This window comes from Astatotilapia calliptera, chromosome 3 (genome assembly GCF_900246225.1).
Source record: "Astatotilapia calliptera chromosome 3, fAstCal1.2, whole genome shotgun sequence".
In the NCBI taxonomy this organism is placed as follows: domain Eukaryota; kingdom Metazoa; phylum Chordata; class Actinopteri; order Cichliformes; family Cichlidae; genus Astatotilapia; species Astatotilapia calliptera.
The window spans coordinates 23,445,063-23,464,729 of NC_039304.1; the positions used below are offsets into that span (position 1 = coordinate 23,445,063).

Here is a 19,667-nt window from a genome sequence, read left to right on the forward strand (position 1 = left end):
CAAATCAAGAAGACCAATATTCAGGCAAATTAATTCAGTTTGGAAAGCCCCGCAACAAGGAGGATGAAAGTACAGGTCCAACGTATTTCAGATATGGGTCCCAGGTTCTGTGGAAAGAGTCCAAGGTGGAGTTGAGCATACAAGTTATATATTCATTGGGAATACAGTCCATAACAATGATATGCCAGGATTTCTTCGTTGGGATTGCTGGCCTGCCTCAGAGGCGCACGATATTCTTCCTGGCCGCAAAAGATAACAGCTGGAACAGTCTCTTGTGTTTGCCTTTGATAACCAGATTTTCCATTACTCCCAGTATAAGACAGAGAGGGTCCAGAGGAACAACAGAGTTGAAAATAACTGAAAGCACCTTTCCAACATCAGACCAGACATATTGAATTTTCACACATGACCAAAAACAATGCATAAAATCACCCTCCTCCACATTACACTTCCAGCATAAAGGGGAGGAGTTTACATCTATTTTACTTTTTAAAGAGGGTGTGATGTATTCCCGATGAACAATTTTTAACTGAATTGATTTAGCCCGATTACAGACAGATATCTTAGAAGCACAGGCCCAAATCTCCTGCCAGTCTGGAACATTTATTGAGCAGCCTATAGGTTTCTTTCCCAGGCCTGTTTAGCAGCCAGGAAGCGAGGGGCTGAGCTAGAGTTAAGAACCTTATAAAAGGAACTGATGGATTTTCCAGACTGCAGGGAGGACAAAGCATCCTCCACTGCGGACCTAGTAGGGTCCAACAATAGGGTGGTGTCATTAATTATAAAGTGCCTCAGTTGCAGGTATCTAAAAAATTCCAAATTTGAAGGCCAAAACATTGTTGAAGCTGCTGAAAGGAAAGAAGGGTCCGGCCTCTAAACAGATCACCCAAGTTAACCAGCCCCAAATTAGACCAGACCACAAAACCCCGGTCCAGACATCCAGGCAAGAAATAAGGGCCATTCATAACAGGAGCCAGGGAGGATGTCAAATGGGCCCGACCCTCCAAAGCACGGACAGACCTCCTGGCCTTGACAGAGCATAGGATAATAAGATTGTTGGGGAGTTTTTTGACTTGACTGATCTCTTTAACAAATTAAACAGGGGACATTTGGACTGAGAGGATTCAATATCAAGCCAGATCGGGGTAGAGTCGCATCTGAGCCAGTCTGCGATCACTGTAAGATGAATAGCAAGTTGGTAAAGTCGCAGATTGGGTAAATCAACACCTCCAACTCGACTGGACATCTGGAGTGTGGCCATTTTAAGTCTGGGCCTTGGTAATCTCCTCTTTAACACGAATACCAGAAATTAAAACATCCTGTCTTACAGCCTGGGCTAGTGGTTCTTAAGTTTTGAAACATGTTTTGAAAACTATTACTTCTTCCCAAGGCTGCTCGCTAATTTATGATAAATGAGCCATGGTAAATGATTCTCACTTGGTGGCGCTTTGTATGGCTCATGTGTGTAGCCTGTTCTAAATAAAAACCTTTACATAACAACTTCTTTTATAGTGTGATCTTCACATAGTTTAAAGCAAAATTCACAGTATTAACTAATTCTGTCTTTGAGGATTCTAGCTTAGCCTAGCTATTAGCTTAGCTCTTAGTCACTTACAGCATGGCTTCTTCACCTGGCACCCCCACAATTTACATATATATAGTGATTAATTTTGGGGTAGCATGTTTTTAGGGTTTGAAAGGCACAGATATTGTTTTAAGAAAATATGTCTGATCTGTTGTGAAACTCTGGACACATATGGGATCACTTAAGGTTTTCCCTTAGGCAGCAGTTGTCCTTTATCTCTCTGAAACATTCTTTGGGTACTTTCCCAGCTGGGAATTTACTCAGGGCCTTCGTGATATGATGTTCTGCTTCCCTGGCCTCTGGCTGCTAAAAGGTTAGAGATGAAAACATAACTTTTCTGAAACAATATCAGAACTTCAGTTTTTAAAACATGTTTTGAAAGCTGATACTTCTTCAGACTAATCAAGACTGTCTTGTAACTGGCCTTGTGCTGGCCCATGTGTGAACCACCACTGGCAAACCTGATCTGGGCCGCCAAAGAGCCGTCATTTTTAGTGGTATGTGGGCCATGTGTAAGCACATTGTGTGGGCCAGGTCGGGGCCATACCAATTTTGCTATGTGGGAATGTATGTAATGTATATGCCAGATATACATTATATCTGGATTTCACCATTATGGCTACGTTTAGGACCCTTTTGGCTAACTGTAGACACTCTTCTCAGTGCGAGAGAAACAGTCCTGCAGTTGATGTTGACGTTGGGCCTTGTTGTGTATATGCATAAGAGAGGAGCAGAGGAAGTGGTCAGACTGGCCTAAATGTGGGGGTTACCTGAATCTTTATGTTTGTATAAACATGATCCAAAGTTTTTTTCCTTTCTGGTCGCACGTGTTACATATTGTACATATTGGTAGTGTTAGTTTAATTAGTGTTAGCCTCCATAATTAGCAAGACTGTTAGCTCCCTCCATAGAAAAAAAGGTTGTGGTGTAACAGGAAAGTACTCTAGGTCCAGTCAGCAGTGTGTGTGTGTCATCATTCTTTTTCCAGACCAGCATATAAATGCACAACCCCCCCTATCGTCTCCTTGCTCCACAGGTGTGTTGGATCTTATTGAAATGCAGCTCTCTCAGACATAGAAATTTGCATGAATGAGTAGTTCAAACTTGTTCTTTTTTTTGATCAGGGATTGTGTATTGCTGAGAAACACTCCTAGACTGTGTCTGGCTGGTACTTTTGAGCAGCATCCCTGCTTCTGCTTCCTCTATCCTCCATCTTTCCCATCTGTGAGTAACAATAACAATCCACGTATCACCCACTGGTCGCGTTAGTTCCTTTGGTATGTTAAAGGAGCAGCAAGACTCTTCAAATCTTGTCAGTTTCATGTTGTAGCCGATGTGCAGTAACTCCTGGCCCCTTTATGTGAGATTAGCAACAATTTTAAGCAAACTTTTATTCACTTAGTTATTAGGGGGTAATGTGCTTAGAATTTTGAAGTGAAAAAATAAATTTTGGAGGAAGCTATAACATATTATGATGTGGAAAAAGTGAAACGAGAACAAGTGAATACTTTTCAGATGCATCTAAAAAAAAACGGAGTCACGGGATTGAAAATGAACAACAGCCTTCACAAGAAAGCCTTCAACAGTCCCACGTTTAAAATTTTGCACACTTCTTTCTTTACATCATTATTATTTCAGAAAAGTTCAGGAATATCATTCAGTGAATGGGGAATCATTTTAGCATACATCTTGGTGTATACAGTCACGTGACCCTCTCTGAAGCTATGTGTATCTGTTTGTCCTTGGCTCCTGGAAACAGAAAAAACAAAAGACTTGGCACATATCCTCGCCCCTCATTTTTATGTGTCACTCTCAAGGTTGTACTTTCACTTTCATTTTGACTGCACAGAGGCCCGGTACAACCTCTCTGATTGCTTTGAGATGTCATTTCACTGACAGTTTCTTTTGTTTGCTTGGTAATTAAACTTGATTTTATTTATTTTACTCTAAAGAAATTTTAAAGAAAAATGGTCATATATTTAAGGAAACCTATTAAAGATTATAAATGTCAGCTAAACCATCTGTAAGGTCAAGTAAAATAATAATAATAATAATAATAATAATATTACTTCCATCAATTCAGTTTACAACATGGTGTATTATACATGTTAATAAAAAACACAGAGATCCTGAAAATTGTTTTCTGAAGTGGTCATTTGTTGACACAGCTGACACTGCTCTCTTCATTTCCCAGACATCGAAGATCATCGTGTACATCTAAACCTTTGATATGTTCATCATTACAGATGAGGTGCACTTTGGTGCCAGTGTCCTGTCTTAATGATCACTGCATTGCTGACTTCTGTCCAATAACAGCCCTGTTTTGATGACTTGTAGTAGCAAAATTTTCATAGTTGTCACAGGAACCTATGATTCAAACTTGCACTTGTTTTGCTGTTCCCTCCCAGGACTCAATGTCCCCACTCAGTTTTTCCTTTTACTGTCAATCATTGCTTGTTTTTAAGCACTATAACAACCTGTTTTTGTTTAAGCACTAAAATTTGGCAGATTGGGGGAATTTCCACTGCTGCTGTCACTTTCAGAACACTAGGATTTTCTACACTTTGAGTTTCAGTTCCAAAAGAAAAACAAAAAGAAAATCTGTATCCGTTTAGCTAGTTTGTAGATGTGTGTCATAGCAGCATCTGCCTGTATTTAGCAAATGATTAAAAAACTTTCAAATGTTTCCCTCAAACAATCAGCTGCTGCTGGTATGGATAAAGACAAATTACTTCACCACATTTTATTAATTAATTATTTTTCCCTTGGAAAGCTAATTCAGTGCAGGTGTGTGTTATTGTATTAGATTGTTGTTGACAAATCAAAAGCAAACCAGGAGTTAGGGAGTGTTCTTGCATAGGAGACTGGAGGAGCTTAAAGCATTTATGTTTTCCAAAGGTAAGTTTAACTCTATGGTTCCAATGTCTGACTGAACTAAAAGCTGCTGTGGTGCATTATGGGTAATGTGGCACCAACAACTGAAACAGGAGGATGACTGTTTTGATTTATGGTTTTACTCAATAAGTGTACTCACAAGTCATCAGACAAAAGCTTAATCAAACCTAACATCATCATCATTATCACCTCTCACTCCCAGCCAGCTCTGAAATGATTCTCCTTTTTGTGGGGTTGTCGCACGTCAGCATTAATTCTCCTTGGACACATGGATAAGGCACTGTCGTCCCTCAGGCCTTTTAGAATCCAGTACTCAAATCTGATGTAGACTCTTTTACATATTTTTCTTTAATTAAGATACAACAGAAACAACACTGTGATGTTGATGGTGTTGCTGCACTCCCCGCTGTCAGATTCACAGCAGTACACTCCACTGTCGGATGGGTAATATAATATATAATAATGGATTGGATTTATATAGCGCTTTTCAAGGCACCCAAGCACTTTACAATGCCACTATTCATTCACACACACTGGTGGAGGCAAGCTACGGTTGTAGCCACAGCTGCCCTGGGGCAGACTGACAGAAGCAAGGCTGCCATATCGTGCCATCGGCCCCTCTGGCCAATACCAGTAGGTGGTAGGGTAAAGTGTCTTGCCTAAGGACACAACGACCAGGACAGAGAGCCCGGGGATCGAACCGGCGACCTTCCGGTTACAGATGGGCTTCCCAACCTCCTGATGATGCAGGATGACTCATGTAATTGGCCCCAGGTCTCACATTAAGCAGAAGAGCATGTGGAGGTGTTTCTCTTCACTGTCCAGCTGCTGAAGCTGCCTGGCACCGCACAGCTCAGATTTATGGTTTCATAATAAAAGAAGACTGACCTGCTGGGATGATGCTCAGAGTAGCAGCGTCAGGTTCAAAAACATCAGGCTGACACATCATTTAACATGCAGTATAGGCAACACTTGGAGATTAATAACATGAATAAACATTAATAACACTTCTACTGCGATTGTACTGATTAAAACCAGCTGAGCTAGAAGAGAGGAGAGACTCACAAAACATTAAAATGACAGTCAGAATACATTTTCAATTAGATCAGCGGATGTGAAGAGATTTGAGCTACAACAACTGATAACTGATAACTGAAATAACTGATGCTGGATTAAGATATACTTCATTCTGCTATATGTAGTCTGTCATAGTTCGTTTAGCTGTATTCTTGAACGGTCAAACAGACCTCCACCATCAACATTACAGTGAAGTACTAGGATGAAACCCAGAGACCCACTGTAAAACCTGATGGTACAGTGGTCCCTCTCAGGCCACATGTGGCTAGAGTGTGTAGACAGTTCCTGGATAAAGGCATTGATGTCATCGGCGAGCCATGTTTCTCAGATCTGAATCCAACCAAGAACCTCTGGGCCGCTATGTACAGGTAAGCTGACATTTCCAAATAGTTCCAGAGAGGGTCAGGAGGCTCAGAAGTGCCCTGATCCAGATCTTGGAGGAAACCATCTACCTATATCAGGAGCATGCCCAGATGTTGTCAAGACTACATGCAGGCACGTGGGGAACACACGCACTACTGAACCGCATTATGACATGTGTTTGATCCTCGCAACTTTGATTTTTCGTGTGATTTTCAATCCAGCCCTCAAAAGGTTCATGATTTTAGTTTCCACTGATTATCATTATATCATTTTGTTATTAATACTAGTCCAGGATCGATAATTTTAATTAAATTGTTTGAAGTTAAGGCAAGGGTATCGAACTCCAGGCCTCGAGGGCCGGTCTCCTGCAGGTTTTAGATCTCACCCTGGGTCAACACACCTGAATCAAATGATTAGTTCATTACCAGGTTTCTGGAGAACTTCAAGACATGTTGAGGAGATCATTTAGCCATTTAAATCAGCTGTGTTGGATCAAGATCACATCTAAAACCTGCAGGACACTGGCCCTCGAGGCCTGGAGTTTGACACCTGTGAGTTAAAAGTTGCAAGAGAAGATTGCTTACTTGTTTGTAGCAATTCCCAGGGAGCGTTATCCAGGTGAGCTATCAACAAATGGAGGGCTTTCAGATAGTGATGTGACGTTCTGTATCGAGGCTTCGAAGCTTGTGTCGAGTAATGGAGGGGGCGTTTCCGCGATGCGCGTATCGAGGCTTGCTTCATTTATGGGAGGAGCTGAAAATGATGACGTCCGAAGCCTCGCTGCCCGGCTGTACCACGTGACTGGTTCATGAAGTGGTTCGAACTTTGCCGCGAGCTATGACAGCGATATAAACCCCTCAGACTTCATTCAAAATGTGGGTGTTTGATAGAGAGTTGCGGTTAGTGAGAGTTTGGAGACAGTTTGAAGGTTTAGGAGAGTGAGGAGAGAAAGTCAGGAGAGAATGGAGCCAGCTAAGAAGAGGAGGATGTCCTCCCCTGTGTGGGAACATTTTGATCTTATTCCTCCCAACAAGGTATGTAAATTTCTACAGAAGATGTATTTTCATAATACTGATGGTGCAATACAATTTATGTTAAGCGGCTTTACTTTTGTACAAGGTGAAGTGTTTGCTCTGTGCCAGGGAGCTGGGATATAACAACAACACCTCATCCATGCTTAGGCACTACAGAGCTTTGCATGAGAATAAGGGGAACACCGATTGTGGAGCAAGACCAGGTGAGCCATCAAATGCAATGATAATATAGCATGCAGTAATGTTACTAAATGATATAACAATATTATACAGCTGTTATAAGTTACGTGTGTGATATTTATATTTGTGCTTTGTCTTTATTGTCTTTCCTCAGGAGAACAATCTCCAATAGATGAAAACCTGGTTAGCATGGTGATTGAGGACTCCCAGCCATTTAGCATTGTGGAGGACAAAGGATTCAAAAGATTTGTTAAATCATTAAATCCTAGCTATGTTCTCCCCACTAAAGGTCATAAAAGCAGTGAAAATTTAGTTTTTACAGAATAAAATATGGGCAGGACTGAGGCTCAGTGTGTAGCTGTCCATACCTCAACGTTACAAAAGCACAACTACTGTCCACACCCCAACCACACCTCACCTCACAGTAAATGATCATTTCCATTTTAAGCATTTCGAAATAATCATTTTCCATACTGCCACTATAAATATACACAGTATACTGCCATCACTACAATATACATGTTTTACACACTCCTTTTGTTGTTGACATTTACAGGCTGTGTGCAAAAGGCCACACTCTTCAAATTCATGCCAACTAATATTTTTACATCCAGTAGCTGTCCTACTAGAGCAAATGAAGCTTCAAGAAGCTTTGCGCTGGGATGAACCAATTGGATGAAAAGCTTCAGTGCTTCACGAAGCTTCATCTGCCCATCACTACTTTCAGACCACGTGTTTCTAGCAGGTTCCTTTACCGAGTCCAGAGGGAAATGGAGTCCAGGAGGGGCAGCTTCTCTAACATTTGATTGGTTGCCATGCAAAGTAAGTCAAGACAGGTCGATCCTAGATAATCGATTGCTTGTGTGGACTTGGGGCAGCCAGGTATCCCAGAATGCATTTCAAACCACAGGCAGCAATGGTTTTAAAATACCCCGTTTTTCTGTCACCAGCTACACTTTTAATACTGTTTTAGCCGCAAATGTAGTGTCGTATTCTTCACATGTCTGGTCAGATTGTCAACATGTTTACAAATTGCTCAGATGCATTCAGAGATGTCACTAGCTCCGCTAACAGTCAGCTGACAGAGTGTACCAAGTGTACCGAGCTCACAGCCCCGGTGTTCCAGCTTAACTGTGAGCTTGGTACAGGAAATAAAAACCCAATAAATATAACCTCAGTAAATGAAGACAGTGTACTGCGGGGGTTATTTCAGCTGTGTACCGGGGCCTGCGCTTTGTCGGCGGTAATAACAGCTCGACTGTTTGCGAGGCGAGCGAGTCTATCCCACGTTTGATCCGAAATCATCGAAGCACTTTTGCAAAGAGGCGATATCTTGACAAACCAACCAGATATCTGAAGATTAAACCACTACATTCTCGGCTAAAAAATATTAAAATGGTATTTGGTGACACACAAACAGGGTTTTTCAAAGTTCAGTTCTGTTAGTTTCAACATGCTGGTTGTTGTGTGCTAGAAACAATGGCCACCAGGCCAAAGCAATGGATTTGACTCGATCAGCGTTAACCCCGCCCCCTGAGTTTGATGGGTGAGGTTGACAGATAAAATTATTTCATGGTGGGACCTGAAGGAGTCAATAGTGCCAAAATGAATTAATTAAATACAGCATTAAATAATTGTTTAAATTTGTCAATAATTAATTACTTAAATGTGTCAATAATATTTATTTAATTAATTAATTCCCATTTTAAATAATTATTTACAATTTTAATTAATTATTGCCACATTTAATTAATTATTTAATGCTGTATTTAATTAATTCATTATGTCAGTCCTGGCGTTCCATATAACAACAGCTCCAATTTGATTTATTTTTAAACTCTTGTGATCAGTATGAGCAAATTGTGTGAGTTTCCATACCAAAAAAATGGTATCAGAGACACTGATTTTTAGCATGGTATACTGCAGACGTCCCTTGGGTTGTTTATGATTTTATGCATAATTTTGCGAACTGCATTCCCTGTGTGGTAACAAAAACAACATTGTTTATAGGTGTAAGCAAAATATTCAGATATGCTACCAAAAAATCACTAACAAAAGAAATGGAGCAGATTGTTAGGATCTTGTGGCTGTAATAGCATCCATAACTGAAGGTTTTTCATTCATTTATTTTCACAGGTCTAGATGATCACATCTGTATTTTTTCATTTAAATGAGTTGGACTTGCAAACTTTGTAGTTGTTTGTGGAAATTGCAAGGGAATAATTGAACATTACATTAACAGTCACACACATTACAAAAGAAGCTGTCCACTGCCTTGCATATACACAGACTGTGCACAGTATTTCAGATCTGAAAAACCCTTGCAGGTCCATTTAAGAGATCAGGGGGTCACGAAAAGGAGTATGCAATTGACTTGCTGGCTTTAATGTAAAAAGCCTGTTGTGTAACTTTAATGAGGCAGCTAGACTAAAGCAATATATTGCTTATCAAGGTAAACATCTGACTGATAAGGAAATTGGTACTTGTCCTTTTTTTTTTTTTATTGATATTTTAGATGGACAGAAACATTAACAAATATACAACTAGAATAATCATACTGTCAGTTCTCTGTCTGTTTTTTAACAACAACCAACAAATAAGGACTAACAATAACTAAGACAAACAGACAAAAAAACAAACAAACAAACGAAACAAACGAAACAAAAAAAAACAAAAAACATAACCTTGACCACTGATGACATTAGACAATTTCTTCCCTCTACTGACTTTAAAAAAAAGGAAAAAAAAGAAAAAGAAAAAGACAACAGCAAAAATACCAACGACACATGAACCCCCCCCCCCCCCCCCCCCCCAAAAGAACATTTATCACAATATCTAGGAGACATTGTCGATGTACAACAAAAAAGGACCCCAGACCTGCTCAAAAATATCTTCTCTCCCCTTCATTCTGTACATAACCCGTTCATATGATGCCATCTTAGACATTTGTTCAGTCCATTCCCTGAGAGAACGGGGGCTGGATGACTTCCAGTGCCTCAGTATTATCCTGCATCCTGTTATGAAAGCCAGACGCATCCACAGTCTCTGTTTTTTTGAAAGGATATTATTGTCAGGTAACAGGCCCAGGACACATACAGCTGGAGATTTAGAAAGATTAAGTTTAAAAATATCATTCACCAAGTTAATGATCCCATCCCACAAATAATCATTTTTCCCACATGTGTACAACATATGAACTAGAGTCCCGGCTTCCTCCTGGCATTTCCAATGCATCATTATCCACAAGCTTCAGCCTGACTAGTTTACTGGGAGTCCAGTAATTTCTGTGAAGCAATTTGTACTGGATAAGTTGAGACTGTGTTTCAGGTGAGCAAACATACCATGATGAAACCAGTGTCTTCCAACTGTCCTCTAAAATCTGGATACCCAGATCCTTCTCCCAACACTGCCTCAGTCCCCCCAAACTGGGAGAGTGCGCCTCTCTGAAGATCCCATAAAATTTGGATGATCCTATTAATGACAGGGGCTGCAAACATCTTCTGAATACTAGATGGAGGGTCTGGATTATTATTCAAAATGGTTTTAATACAGTGTCTTATTTGAAAAAACCTCCAAATTTCCCTTGGATCCAGGTTAAATTCTCATCTGATTTCTGCAAACGGTTTCATACCAGTCTGCCCAAATAAATCCCCCACCTGATTGATACCTGTCCTAGCCCAAGCCTCCCACCAGACCGGTTTCTTACCAATTAATATTTTCTTATTATACCAGATAGAGGCTCTAGCGGTAAGATAAGGGCTAATGTTGGTATATTGGTGAGCTCTAAACCAGGTCTCTTGCATGAAAGCCAATACTGGATCTTTAAACGGTACTGGTCTTCCCTTCTGAGTAAGGAAGGCCTCTAAAGATGAAGGAGCCACAAGATTTTCCTCAATCGCAACCCATGATGGCTTCTCCGTAAAGGAATTATGTATCTTAACTAACTGAGAGAGGGAGAAAGCATAATGATACCAGACCATCTTGGACAATGCCAACCCGCCACTCTCTTTAGCAGCATATAATTTGGACCGATTAAAAGATGGCTTTTTGCCTGCCCACACAAAACCCTCCACACTTGTATTATAAAGCTTTAGCAAATTATGTGGGACTGCTATCGGTAACATGTGAAGAAAGTACTGAAGTTTAGGGGCAATAATCATCTTCACCAAATTAATTCTGCCCAAAAGGGACAGATTTATTTTAACCCAATTCTGCAACAGCGGACGAATGTTTTGAATCACTGGGGAGATGTTTACTTGCATTATGTTGTCTAAACCAGGGGTCAGTTTAATCCCTAAGTAAGTCAAACCCTCGGGCATCCACTTGAAATGCCATGAGCTCCTCACAACTGGCGGACACAATTTAGAAATGGGCATAACTTCCGACTTAGACCAATTTATGGTGTAGCCAGAGATTGCAGAAAAGGAATCAATAATTGAGGAAATTGCAGGAAGTTACTTGTCCTTTTAATCGTCCTTTTTCATATAAACACCCGTGTTTCTGTTTTAATCCTCAAATTAAGGAAGTGTGCTCAGATTGCCAGTTTTTCTTTTAAAGGTTACTGGGTGAATGTCCAAAAGATTTCTCCGTGACAACCACAGTAAGAGCTGGCTGACTTAAGCTGGTGAAAAGTGATTCAGTTATTTATAATCGTATTTACCAAAGGAGATACTGGGTCATCTTTTATGAAAGGAAAAAGATCACTCTGTCCCATAATTCATGGCAACACACCAACCCCACTGTTCAAGAATATGATGGAGCTCATGCAGATGTGTGTTTTTGATTTGATTCCATAACAACAGGCTCTTAAACAAACAGCACAACATTACACTGCTGTAACAATATCTGCTCCATATCCAGGTGTTAACATCCATAAAGAAGATAATTTGCATAAACATTCTGAACCAAGATTATAATTATATTAATTACATTATATAAGGTGTTCAGTTTGCATTGAAACAAGCGGAAAGTGTCAAAATGTCCACAAGGTGGAGACAGACAGTAACACACTGCTGATGAGGACATTTGTGAGACTATTTTTCCACCAAGCATTTGTAATCACATAGCTGAATTCGAGATTAAGGATATTGTTTATTAATTTAAATAAATATAACATACACTGAATATCAAAATAAAAGCTGATAGTTTAAATCCACTGAAAAGTAATAATATAAATTTATGTTGCATGTTAGTTTTTCCAATATTACTCATATTGAAATAACTATATACAAAAATATACTAATTTTACATATTTGAGTTTACTTACATCTTATCATTTATCTTAACATATCATTTTATGTTTAAAATTTGTTTTTATTTATTATGGCACCTTGTGAGTGCTAATTTTTTTCCCTACCTCATGTTTACAGTGGGAATATTTTTGGAGTGTAACCTGCTCAAGTGTCATATGTGTCAAAAAGATATTTTTAAGGGAAACTTTAGCCTGCCACCCAAACCTTAAACATACTGAAGAAGAAAAACGTCAGATCTGGATCTGAGAGAGATGAGTGTATGTGTGTATGTTAAAATGAAAGCCTGATGGTATAGATGACTATGTACATCTCTGTTTATTTGTTTTTGTATGTTTTTATTGTGTATACTCGTCTTCTTTTATTGTGAGGACTAAATTGTTATATTTCTTGATAAGGGACTATAACAATTTAGTCCTTTTTTACTTTGTAATTAGTGTCGTTGTTGTTGTTGTTGTTGTTATTATTATTATTATTATTATTATTATTATTATTATTATTATTATTATTATTATTATTATTATATATTTTTTACATGTGCAATACAATTTTGTGCGCTTTTGCAAATGCTCAAATGCTGCGCAAAACAAGCAAGTCATGACATTTGCACAATGTCTTTACTCATGGAGCACATTTTGAAACATGCTGTGGTTGCTGGACTGTTTACCCTCATTTTAGTTGTGAGGAGAATCACTGGCAACTGGCAAGGTCAGAAGTCATAAGGACATCAATGCAGCAAATGTTCTTTGCTCACAAGAAGAGTAGCTGATGCTGCAGGAAGCTTAAGTTAATGTTGCAAAAACAAAGAGCAAACACCATCATGCATCAGTGTGTGTTTTATGGGAGCTTCATGCTTTGAGTGTCAGTCCAACACTGTCAGGTGAAGATATTCTTGGCGCAGAGAGATGGCAGACGATATCCACACCATGCATCAAGCCAGCAATTTGAATCTGCAAGATTCAAGAGCAGAAATCATTCAAATGTTACTCAAATGAAAAACCTAAAGAACCAGCCTTTATGGCTTGTATATTTGATCACTTCAACCAGTCATACACATTAAGCACTCGTTGATAACTGTTCTAAATTACCTCGAGAACTCATCTGCAGACAGTTCTCATAGTAACCATTACTGGGCTCTCCCCAGCACCATTTTGAAAAGAAGAAACTGGTCCCATCATTCCACCACCAAGTACCCTTGTAGAAGAAAAAAATTAGTAGTTCAGACAGGCCTGTGCTTTATCCTAACCAGTGTTGGGCAAGTTACTTTGAAAAAGTAATTAATTATAGTTAAGTTTTCAAGTAATTAATTACTTTTACAATCTTGTTACTCAGTTACTAGCTCATCTACTTTTTTGAAGAAGTAACTACTAACTATAATTAATTACTTTTTCAAAGTAACTTTCCCAACACTGGTTATCATTAATGCCTGATCTTTTAGCTTCTCTCCCCTGCCTCAGGTTTCACTGCAGGTGGGAATTAACATTTTCTTTTGACAATATACCTTGAGTCCTTTGCTTCCTCCAATCCAAACTGGCGTGTTGCCAAACAGCTGCATGATCCTTTGGTGCTCCCAGTAAGTGTGCACTGATGCAAGGTTTGCCCCAAGCCCCAGCAGTGTCTCTTCAATGAAGAGGGACAAAGCAGAGGTTTTTTAAAACAATGAGTGGTTCAATCAGGTGTTAAAGATGATAAAAGTAAAATAAAATTACCTTAGCAGAATCCCAACTCATGGGTGTTTGATTGTAGGTAAAGCAGCGACTACCGACTTGAGTCCAACCGTAAGGACACCGGGCTTGATTCCAACCATCAGGACAATAAATGCACCTCTTGACCAGGTGACTCTTGGCTGTGGACAAATGAACAGTTGTACATGTGTCTCTGGTTAATATCTTATTTTGTATTACTTTTAATTATTATATATCCAATAACTGACAAGTCATACAAGTAACATTTGAGAAATAAACAATAATTAAAGGTTTGGTGGTGTTCAGGTGCAGTTATGTGTATGAAGTACAGGGCGTTGTCTTTCCTTCACATTTATAGATTGGTATAGATATATGATATATGTTACTTTAAGCTTTGTATTTCAGGAAAGAAGGTCAATTAAAAGTGGAAGCCAATCATTTAGGTATTGAGTATAACAGTATAACAGCCAGAAACCTCAAGGTTTGTACGGGTTTTTTTTCTGTTAAGCGTGACATAAGTTATTGAAAATCTGGAAAATGCAAAAAACCTGTGGGCATCAATCAATTTTCTTTAACTCTCATAAATAAGATTACATTAATTAAATTAATACATTTTACTATTAATTTGTATGTTTAATTACACTCATATATATATATATATATATATATATATAATGGAAATTATACTGCCATACTCACCACCAGCAGTGGTTACAGCCATCATTGCACAGAGAAGAGCACACAGAGTCAGCAGCTTCATGGTGATGTTAGTGTCTCTGTGGAAAACAGAAAAAAAAAAGTTACTATCGTAAAAACATGTATAGAACATATTAAGACCAGCGCTTATATACAGTTTAATTTTACGCATTTATATAACCTGTAACTATCAATAAAACAGCAGTGATGTGCTTGTTGTTTTTCATACTCTTCTTGAATGAATAGTGTGTTAAGGACAAGCTTTGTTCAGGTGAAAATACACTGAAACCAGTGTTATTAACAGCATTTGATAGTCTACTATTATATAAAAAATTACATCATTGTGACTCTTTGGACCTGTACTTGTCATAAAAGAAACAAAGTGACTACATTTACTTCAATATGGGAGTGTTTTCAGAACCATCTTCTAGAAAAACCTGAGTGAAACATCTCAACAGACTTCAGTGTCACACACTGATTTTCTTTCATCGATCCTCCATAAAACCATCAGCCTGGATCATAAGAGGTGGAAATGTTTCCATTGTGAAGGAACTGCAGATCAGTAAACAGTTCATACTGCTAGCTTTCACTCTCCAGCAATGCAGTTGTATGTGGTGACACTTTTAGCAGACTGGTGCGAAAACAGCTCAACATATCTGCATTTCCTGCATACTCTGACTGGAACAGGGCATTATGGAAACCAGCAGCATATTTAAGGGTTTCTGCAAAATGATAAAATGGCCATTGTAGGAGAGCAGAGAATGACTCATCCTTTTCTGTCCATTCCTCCTCTTCAAGTCAAAGAAAAAGTGAGAAAGAGTGTCTATCAGGGCGATATTCTGAAACATGATGTACACCACAGCACATATAGCAGACACGCCCAGCAGATTGGAAGAATCAATCAGAGTTATAGAAACACTGTTGAAAACACCAGCATTACATTTAAAACTGTAAAATCTGTCAAGCCGCTGCTGACAGTTTCACCTGGAGACTCCAGTTTGAAATTACAGTTAGCAGTGTTTGCAGGCTTGTTTTAAGCAGTTACTCAGTCACACTCCCAGACTTAATCATCCACCATGTCCACTCAGAAAGGGAGACAGAGAGAGAGAGAGGGCTTTCACTGAAAAGTATACTTAAAGAAAAGATAACAAACCATTTCTTCAAATCAAAGAAGCAATAATTCCCCCAAAATATTTCTCAAAATATTCCAGAAAATTCATCCTAAAATAAAATTGATAATCAATGTTTGTAACATTATTTTAATGCCACAATCATTTTCTGTTTTACTCTGATGTAAATAACCAAAATAGCTTATCCAACTCTTATTTTGACTGTACCTGAAGCCAGGAAGGAAAGAATGAAGCAACTCTCCAAATAAATGGAACGGCCTCTTCAAACACAGAGTGGAAATTGCTGCGGCCCAGGAAGCAGTGGGACACAGTTTCTCTCTGAGTGCCTGAGTTTTAAACTGTGACCTGCATTTACGTCATCAATGTCAACAGAAAGAGCCGTGGATTCATCAAAATTTAAATACAGATTCCAGCAATGATGCCACTTTTATAACTAAAGGAAATGTAACAAAACAACTCTCTCTTTCAGTCAACAGCATCATCCTCATTACTGTCTGTTTCCTGTCCATGTGTTTTTCATATTGACTCTAAAACAGAATCTAGAATCTAAAAGTAACTTAATGTCTGTGGGCAGCTTACTTCTCCGGTGGGCTGCTTCATTTCTGATGAACAGTGGAAAAGTGGACTAAGCCAAACACAGCCAAACTAAACTCCACTGAGCAGCTCAGAATAGGAGCCAGCTTTATGGCATAGTGGTGAGTCAACTGCTCCTGACCTTAACTGGTAGCAGTTACTGAGAAAGTTACTGGAATTGGTCATAGTCCAGGAAACAATGGAACACAGTTTCTCCCCAAGTGCTTTAGGTTCGAGCATGCACATTTATAAAAACAACTTAAGTGTTTTTTGGGGGGGAGGTTTGTTGTTTGTTTGTTTTGTTATTAAATGTGACCTGCAATTACTTCATCAATGCCAAACTGAACGAGCTGTAAATTAAGTGGAAAATAAAGTACAGATTCCAAACTTTACTTGGAGATAAATTATCTGAATTTCAGGAGCGGGACCACGCCTCCAAACACACCCCTCCCAGTTCTTATCTATATATGACCCCCCAGTTCTACAAGCTGTTCATTTTTGTTTTTGTGAGGATGCGGAGAAAAAATACAGAGGAAAAACCCAACAATCATATGGCCCCTATGAGCAAGCACTTTGGTGACAGTGGGAAGGAAAAACTCCCTTTTAACAGGAAGAAACCTCCGGCAGAACCAGGCTCAGGGAGGGGCAGAGCCATCTGCTGCGACCGGTTGGGGTGAGAGAAGGAAAACAGGATAAAGACATGCTGTGGAAGAGAGACAGAAATTAATAACAGGTATGATTCAATGCAGAGAGGTCTATTAACACATAGTGAGTGAGAAAGGTGACTGAGAAGGAAAAAACACTCAATGCATCATGGGAATCCCCAAGCAGCCTATGCCTATTGCAGCATAACTAAGGGAGGATTCAGGGTCACCTGTATGTATTATTGTAGGTCAGCTGCGCAAAGCTGGGCATGGACCAACAATAGTAACCAGCCCACCTCAAGAACTGATGTACCTCTTTCCTTATCTTGGGATGCAGGCAGGATACAATGGCTGCTGTTTTGCTCATCTGCAGGTGCATGTGCCTGCCTCCCAAATGGTACCCCAGATACTGTGGTGCACAATGCTGTTGCAATGCAGCAACATCTGCATTATTCTATTCTATTAATGAGGTAATCACAGGTCACATTAAATTGAAAAAAAAAAAGAAGAAGATATTTTTATAAATGTGTGCTCCAACCTTAGGCACTCAGGGAATGTTCCACTGTTTCCTGGACTATGGCCATTTCCAGATTTTTTATTCTTGTTTTCAGATACAGTTTTTAAAAAAGGGAAAAAAAGAAAAACTTATCTTTCAGTTAGTGCTCACATGAAGAGAGAAACATTTTGTGGAGGATTATTGTTTCTTGATTTATAGAAATGTTTTGCTGGCTTTTGTTTACATAACTGCTTCAGAAAATGGCTGATCTCTCTCTCTCTCTGAGTGGACATGGTGGGTGGGTGGATCTGGGGATGCAGAATGACTCCATCACAGTTGTGGTCAGGTTGTCTGGGGTGTGGAGAATTTTTTTCGGTAACTGCTACCAGTTAAGGTCAGAAGCAGTTGACTCACCATGAGGTCACGGTTTCCTTCCACATATAGCTTTGCAAAAATTTCATAAAAAGAATTTGCAGCAACAAAAAACTGTTTCTGTGATGCTTAGAGCTCAAATTGCACTGCTGGAAACAGTTTATTTTGATGCATATGCTGTTTTTTTGCAAATTTGTATTATAGGATTTATTTTTGTTTTTCCTGCAGTATGTAGAAATTGATGTAACTCAAAAATAAACCTATGAAGTCACTCAAAATAAATATCCTGCGGTTGGAAACTATTTTGTGCAACTTTTTTATATTTACAGTTTTGAGGGATAAGCCTCTTAATTTTCTCTAACTAGAAATATATGTAAAAAACAAAAAGCCAAAAATGTTTTTTAATTTTTTGTAGTTTATTGCTTTTTTGAAATTTATGTAGTAATTATGCACTTAATGCATACATATTATTAAAATCTGGGCTATAACGATTGTATTGATGTATAGCAACTTGAAATGCTTATGCTTCTTCCTGCTCCTTTTTGAACATGAAAGTAGTTGTGGTTGCTCGTTTTCCTTTTGTTTTGCTTTGTTCATTTGTCTCTTTTAATTCTATGTTGTTGTACTTTTTCAACATGTTCAAAATAAAGATTCAATCAATCAATCAATCAATCAATCAATCAATCAAATGCTCCCAAAAATGACACTACAGCATGTAAAAATATAAAGATAAGCTCTGGCGGACTTGGTTCTATGGTAGGTCTTAAAGGGTTAATGCCAATCGAAAGAGCAGTAAATTCACTGTAAAATAAAATACAGGTTCCACCAGGGATGCTGCTTTTTTAACTAAGGAACATTTCACCACGAAACTCCAGTCAGAAATTTTGATCAGCAGCATTATCCTTAGTACTGTGTGTTTCATGGACAAAATGTAGTTTCTTAAGCTCCGCCAGACTAATAATAGAGGCTCATTTTGAAACAACGGTTACTCCAAAAAACGTTTTTCATTCAGTGTGTCCCATTTTTGGCAGTAAGAGAGGGTTTCACTCTGAACCACAGGACTGCTGCTCAGGGACATCAGTACATCACACTTTAAAACCAGAGTCTTCCTCAGTACCTTCATGCTGATTTATCCATGTCTATTATGCTAAAAGTACACTATACCAAGTTGGTGTCAGGTAGCAAATTGCTTTGATTGCTACTGGGTAATTGACTTTCTGATTTTGTGTGTATATCACATGTTCAGATACTAGAAATCAGTACTACTATTTTCCAGGTTTTTGCAGACCTTTTCTATGCTGCTGTCTACACATACAGTGAATGTTTAACAGAAGTATGGTGCATACTGTTTCTGTATTTGTTAATAGAATAGAATAATGCAGATGTTGCTGCATTGCAACAGTATTTTGCAATGCAGTACAGTACGGCCTCATGTACCACACACCGCATATGCTGCTTCATACTTGGATGATGTCATCATCCAAATATGAAGCAGCATGAGTCCAAGTAAAACTTAGACTCATTACGTTCTGGACCTGTGAGCGAAGCTCCTGGTTCTTGGTAGGTTATTACGAGAGAATTTGCTTCAGATCCAGGAAGCAGTATTTGTACAACACAGAGTCTTGACTCAGACATGCTTCACCAGGAAACAAAGTGTTTGTAATGCTTCTTAGTTAAGCTCAAAGTTA

At 38.9% G+C, this 19,667-nt stretch overlaps 1 pseudogene; it reads right to left on the reverse strand.

The window, feature by feature from the left end:
* Window positions 1-13,259: 13,259 nt before the first annotated feature.
* On the reverse strand, window positions 13,260-14,828 carry LOC113013734 (type-2 ice-structuring protein-like; annotated as a pseudogene).
* Between the last annotated feature and the right edge of the window lie 4,839 nt (window positions 14,829-19,667).